This window comes from Phalaenopsis equestris, unplaced genomic scaffold (assembly GCF_001263595.1).
Source record: "Phalaenopsis equestris unplaced genomic scaffold, ASM126359v1 Scaffold198535, whole genome shotgun sequence".
NCBI lineage: Eukaryota > Viridiplantae > Streptophyta > Magnoliopsida > Asparagales > Orchidaceae > Phalaenopsis > Phalaenopsis equestris.
In genome coordinates, this window is record NW_018218449.1 from 1 (window position 1) to 7,267 (window position 7,267).

The window sequence follows — 7,267 nt, forward strand, 5'->3', positions numbered from 1 at the left end:
CAAACTCCACACCAAAAATAGTGCCGACAACCCCCAAGGGACTTCACCCAAATCAAGCCTAGAGGCCAGCTCAGCCAAATTGAGTTGTAGAGCTCCTCTGCCCTACACCTAAGCACCACAATGCACCCAAGCTTATGCCCTAAAAGCCACCCCATGGCCATTTTTATAAAAAATCACCTCCACGGGCATGGGAGGTGTGATGAAATTTTCTTAGAGAGGCTTCTCCAAACATCTCACAGAGCTTCCCTAAGATCCCCTCAATGCATTCCAACTATTTTTCCCCATAAATGGCCAGAGTTCAATTTTGAGCTCGAAATCTTGCCAAAAACCAGGACAGAGCCCAATATATCTCCACAGTCCACCAAACCTAAATTAACTTCACCCACACATTCACAATAGTGAAAGAGGAAGAAGCCCCATCAATTTCCCCTTCCACAGAGCCCTTAGTATAGACTTCAATCAACACCCAAAATCGGTCTTGATGAAAATCACACCTAGGTCTTACACCACAGCAAGAGGCTTAATCTCTAGCCTCCTTAGGCTCCAACAAACGTGTCGAGCACCTCTGATTGAAGCTTCCCTTCTCAGAGCAAAGGTATAAAACTTCTATCCCTCTCGAGCCTATTTTAACTCTACATTTAATTAGGATTAATTTAATTGCATGATTACCGTATGGATGTGTTCGTCTCACTTAGGCGAGTCCATAGGATCAAACTCGAAGTGACGAAGTGATTTGGTTGCTGAGATCTTAGGGTTTTAGTGTGGACGGTCACGGGATAATTCTATCGGGGACGATGACGGGGAGTCGTTTGATCAAGCGTGTATCGAATGGACGGAGGAGATCAAGTCGGGCAGCGCTTTGAAACATAAACCGCGGGTCGAGTTAGCAGCTATGTGGACGGCGGTGTCCAACCAGAGCGCTCCACGCGTGCCTTCGGAGCTGCCTAGGATCTAGTCAGCATGCGCTGTTTAAATAGATAAATAGGGCTTTTTCCTATTTATTTTAATACCCCTAACTTCAAAAATCCATAACTTTGTGTAGAAAAATCTCAAAAATAAAATAAAAATATACCCTCTTGCTCAGTGAACAGAGGAGAATAATTTCAAATAAATTTCAGGTCCATTTGATGCATATTTTATTTTTAACTAATTAAACACTATTTTGAATTATTTGATTCTCCATGCATATTGACACATCATCTTGGCTCATAATTTTGGCATGTTGTAGCCTCTGTCAAGGGAAACATCCTCTGATTTTTCTAAAGTCATAGGAAGTTCCTAGACAAAGATCCATATTTTTCAAGTTTTTGCACATTTTTTCTTGAAAATAATCATGAAAACTAGCATGTTGATTAGAAAATTCCAAAAAAATTTTGGAAGGTCCACCATGGCCAGAGAAGCTTTTGGAAATAATTTCATGGGTCAAGTCATTTAAAATATACCTAATTTTCACAAACCCTAAATGATTAAGATAATTAATTTTCGAAAATATAAACATTTAAATGACTTGATTTTTTATCTCCACTGTGGTTCCTAATCCAGAGAACTCACCATAAAAATTTCAAACTATTTTGAGTTCATTTGATAACTTAAGTTGATTTTTAAAGATAAACATTACTTTTGGCATTTAAATGATTTTTTAAAAATCAAAATACAACTCAAAAAATTATGAAACTTAGTTTTTTGAGTTCTCTGTGATCAGGGGTATTTTTTAAAAATAAAATAATATTTAGAATAAAAACTTGATTTTTTAACATATTTTAAATATTTAAATAATTAAAAATCCCTAAAAATCACAAAAATAATTAAACTCATGGAAATGTTCTAAATTGCTTCCTAAGCACTTGGGAATAATTAGAATATTTTTTCCTGGTTTTCTAAATAAAGATATTGAATTTTAAAGCTTAAAAATGATTTTTTTAAAAGGCTAAAAATGAGTTTTCATTAAAATAACTCCAATAAATCAAATAAAATTCAAAAAAATATAAAAAGTCTACCTCTAGTAAAAATTTCGTAGGATAAAAATTTTCTTTGATAAATGGTTTTAATATGTATTGTGTCAAATAGAAGCAGTTTTAATTCTCTACCCTGATATAGTGTTGTGGAAAATCATTGGTTAAATCCGGGTTTAGTCCCTAAATCCATGGCTAGGCTAGGAGGATATTGACTCTCACTCTAGAGCTCTCACTTCCCTTCACCTGAAGGCTAACTCTCGCTTTAATTTTTAAACAATAAGACCGAATTGGAGATTTTAGTCTGTCGCCCTAAAGATTCTCCAATTCTACACGTAACAAAGTATATTTTCTTATTTATTTGCACTTAATTCCATGAACGAATTTCTCCTTCATGGAATCAAATGTGATCCTCACTCTGTTGTAGAACTCATACTTCATTTTCTGGATCACATGTTTCACAACATATTTTAGCAATTCAATTGGCCAGATCGAAAAGTAAATTAAGTTCGGAGTTGAAAAATCATCACAATTTATTTTATATTTTAATATTGGCCCATCCATATTATCTCTTCATTTTTGGCACATCCATATTATCTCTTCATTTCACCATATCTCAGAGTAGGGAGAAAGATAAAGTAAAGTACTCAGACTTCATGAGAAAGATACAACAAAACACAAATTTCATATATAAAAGAAAATCCATACAACATTTATTTGAAACTCTTTCTCAAAGCAAATCCCTTTTAGCCTCTTCTAGGAAATGTAGGAAGAATAAATCTCTCACTTTTCTCCTTCTTCAACACTCTTAGGGAAGAGTTCACACTTAATCTCACCACAAAACTCTAAATTATAAGAATAATGGACTCTAAATGGTTGTGGAATGAAAAAAGGAAGAATGTGTGATGCGTAGAAGGTTGAATTGGGACGATGAAATGTCAAGAAGAGTCACTTTTCTGATCATTTTTTCCCCAAATAAAGTCTAGAGTTGGTTCTCCAATAGGTGTCTCCAAAAACTCTTGAAAATGCGTCCAAATTCGTCGAATCTTCTAGAAATAGGGGCTGAACCGACATTGGTGTTGTCGGCGCCCATTCTGGCGCCATCGACGCCAGTGTTCTGCAATTTAATTCGTTGTTGTCTATCAAACGGCACCATCGGCGCTGCTTCTGGCTCCGTCGGCGCTGAACAAATTTTCAACTTCTTCATTTTTGCTCCAAATTTTATTCTTTTTGCTTCATTTTTGTTTTAAGTCCTAAAATTCAATAACCTGCAAGAAAATATAAAAATACCTTCCATTAAGGATAAGTATAAAAATTAATGCAATATCACAAAAAATAAGTATAAAATATGGGTCTAAAAATGCATATATTTTTGGTGTATCAAACACCCATTATTGGTAAATGGCCAGTAAGGTTATCGCCAGAATGATCTTTGGCCTTTTTCAAAGTTTTCCCCTACAACGGCCTGCAGAGGGATTATAATGTTTGACTCAATCCTCACGATCACCAGCAGTTAACATCTGTGCGGCTCTCCTCTAACTCATCTCCCAAGTAGGAACTTAACACACATGTTTCCACTTCTTATTTAATTTTTAAGCTTTAGCTCGCATGCCACCTAAAGGCTTAAAGAGAGCATCCTTATCAACAGTGGAGCCACCTCACAAGACATCGTAATGAACGAAAATAGAAGAACTAAGCATAGAGAAGGAAATAAGATGGTGTGAACCCCTCTTGCCCAATGGCTTATTTATCACAGCCTGTGCACATAAATCCAGGGAAGTCAGTTATTGAGTAATAATGACATTCAAGTTTAATTTCTATATTATATGTTTCTTTTAACAGTGAAAAGAAGAATCCCTTCTTCGTATGTGTTGCACAATTTTTATAGAAGCTAAATATGCATATAAAAAATAGTTCAATGCAAATTCCAAGGCAAACAGATGGTTCAGGAGGAAAGCGACATTCGATTACACTAGTTGACCGTAACTACCAATGATTGATGGTTGTCGTATAATCGATGGATCATATGATGGCAAGGAATATGTAAGGTTCCAACAAGCATACCAAAGGACCTCATCCCTCAGAATGATAGCTAGCCTTCTTCTAATCGATCGTCAGATGACATAATCCTGGATTAAGTGCTGATGGAGTCAAAGCGAAACGAGCGGTTGACTAGCTTCTCACAATTTAAATGAATTAACTGGCCTTGTTATACTCAAATATCCTTGTAATTTACTAGAGGGCCCTTCTAAAAAACTAGTGATGAAGGGGGAGATTTGTAATTTTGTAAGACTAAGACCCATTCCTATAAATAGGGAGTCCTTATCATGCATAAAGTTTACACTCTTTGTTGGTCTCTACTGTACCCTCTTTCATCTTTCCTTGGTGATACGTTCTATGCCTAAAATATGTTTTTTGGACACTTTTGGATTCAAAAATTGTATTATAATAATAGGAAATATGACTTCAAGAGCATCAAATATTTCAAAAGTTCTGTTGTCATTATGATGATAGGTGTGTTTAGTACTAGTCCAGAAGGGAAGGCAACTATGGGAGAATATTTTGCTCAAGTCCCATAAACAGGAGTCTTGCATATTGTGACTTCTTCCATAAATCTTTTCTTCATGTCAGCATCTTTCCTCTCCTGATCATGGACTTTAAGACAAACATCATTCTAGGTTTGCTGGTTATTGTGGTTGTGCTCATTATTATAATCATGTGCTTTAAATAACTTATCACTTTTGTATGTATTAGAGTATTTTGCACTGTACTATTATTTTCTGATAGTACAATCTCTTTCTATTATTTAGTTGTGATTATTCTGAAGACTACACTTATTTAAATATATTACGTATATAAGGGTAAAACAGTCTTTCTCATCAGAAACAACAACAACATGCAGATTTCCCAAATAAACTTCTGCTTCTTTCAACAGCTTTCTAATAGCTCCTTAAAAGTTGCTTCTCCAAGTAGCAGCTTTACAATTGATTCTTGGAAAAGGGTCAGCAACCCCAAACACACCGCCAATCAATGAAATATTCTATTTAAGAAAGTTGATTCACTTTTTTTTCTTGGATTATACACTTAATCAAATCATTGGAGCCTCAACTTTAAATTTCTTAATATGATCATTATACATTTCATCTTATCCAACATGGTGATTATCATGATCCAAAATTCTTATATCTAATCCTCTCCTAAAAAAAGGCTATCTACAAGTTCTTCTATTTGTTTCTCATTTACACTAAAAAGCTATATATGAGGTTATGTAGGAGGGTGTGCTTGTGCAGTGAGTGGTGACCACATATTTATCAAAATAGCTTTATATCAACCTTATATGCATGCAATGTAATGACAAGAACAAATGATCTATCAACTCATTTATTTTTATCATATTGAGGTGGCATGATGACTAAGGGTAATGCCACTAATAAATGCAGATAAAATTTTGATTCTAAGAGATGGATTTGATTGCTTGGTTTACTACAATTGTCGACTTTAGTAAAGTTAATCGACTTGCAAAACAGCTTTTGCATAGATTTGGCCCAAATTGTTAGAATTGCTAGTTCAATAATAATAAAAAAATGTACACAAGCCAAAATTCTTTAATGAATCACCCAATTCTATAGATTTAGATAAAAAAAATTTTAATTTATTTATCTTAGATTGAAGTTGAATGTCTTCTATATATATATATATATATATAATTATCGATGCCACTTAACCAGTGACATCATCCAACATCATCAGAAGAAACCACCCCAGCTTCTACTAAACAAAACAGCAGACAAAAACCATAAAAATACTTATAATGCTAAACCCCAATGGAAGCGAGCAGAGCGAGCACGAAGCTCATCTTTACATCCACCAACGCCGGCGGCATTGAAGGAAAACGAGCTACATCAGAGCAGTAGTCATATAGAAGATGCTTCTCACGCACCCACATAAGCTGGTGACTCTGGTGCACTTTGAGCTCTTCCATCTCCGGCGCCTTCCACCAATACCTCCCTTCCTTCCCCCATTCGCTCCCGCTGCACCGCCGCAATTCATCATAAGATAGCGTAGGTGTGAAAATCGACTGTGGGATCAAACCAGAGATCATTCCTCTGCTCCCGGTTACCAGTTTCGTTTATGTTTACGTTCGTCTGAAGAAGATGAGGCTCGCCCGTTGTGTTTCCCAAGAACTAAAAATCGAATTCGACGTGATTCGTTCCTTCCGACGACATATAGAGAGCCGTCACAGTGCCGGCGGAGTCACCGCCGACGAGTTTGATTTCGGCGCTCGCCTTGCCATAAAGGTACCTCCTTTGGGATGAGAACCCCAAACCTGAGAAATTGTCGAGCGGCAGCTGGAGAAGCTCTCCGTTATAAACCATGTGATCTGACGCCCAGCTAGACCCAAATTGAGGCATAATTTTATGTACCTAAGCAAAATGCCGACTAGTAAACATAATGTTTAACTTTATGGGTGGAACTAATCTCTTATACTTTTTTTTTTTTTTTTTTTCCAGGACAAAATTTTAATTTTAATTACTGTGGGTTTTGCTGCCTCTATTGCTGAAATTTAGGATTATTTGGAAAGCCATTCGGTGAATTTGAAGAAATGTTACCAAATCCACCCTGTGCGCCATGCTGCTGTTCAGCCTGCATTCGAGGCCATTTGATCATTCATAATTTGAGATTGAAGATTTCTTTGAGGATGCCCACCAGATAAACCAATCTGCATTTGCGGCAAAAGTGATTGTGGTTGGATTATAGCTGACATGTTCGTGATCATTTGAGAAATTGGAGATGTCTGGGCAGCATTGAACAAGACACTATTTGCAGATCCAGTATATTGGTTCAGCTGGTTTCTTAGTTTGACTCCTTTCGTTATCTTGTTTTGTGCGATTTTGTGTTGAATATGTGTAGATTGAAGCTGTCTGTTTTGAAACTGTTGCTGGGACAAAGTTTGAGGATACTGCATTTGATGTTGTCCAAGCATCGGTTGAAACTTCTGCTGTCCTTGTCCCTGTAAATCATGTAACTGAGAAATGATACCCTTTCACAGTATTGCTGCACTAGAAGCTTACTTGAGATGTTGTTGGGCATGTTGTTGTTGCTGATGTTGTGGTATTTGCATCATTTTATGTCTCTGCCGTTGTTGCTGCTGCTGTTTTGTTTGTTGTTATGGTGAAGATGTGTTAATAATGTTTGCACCAGATCTAGGTGAATTGGCATATGGTAGAGTAGGCGTCGAAGCATTGTCAAAGGAAGTGGCCTCAGAAACACCAGTATTTCTATATATATATATATAGGAGGATATTGACTCTCAC

At 36.4% G+C, this 7,267-nt stretch overlaps 1 pseudogene; it reads right to left on the reverse strand.

Annotated features, from left to right (window-relative positions):
• Positions 1-5,652: 5,652 nt before the first annotated feature.
• Positions 5,653-6,473, reverse strand: LOC110035617 (annotated as a pseudogene).
• Between the last annotated feature and the right edge of the window lie 794 nt (positions 6,474-7,267).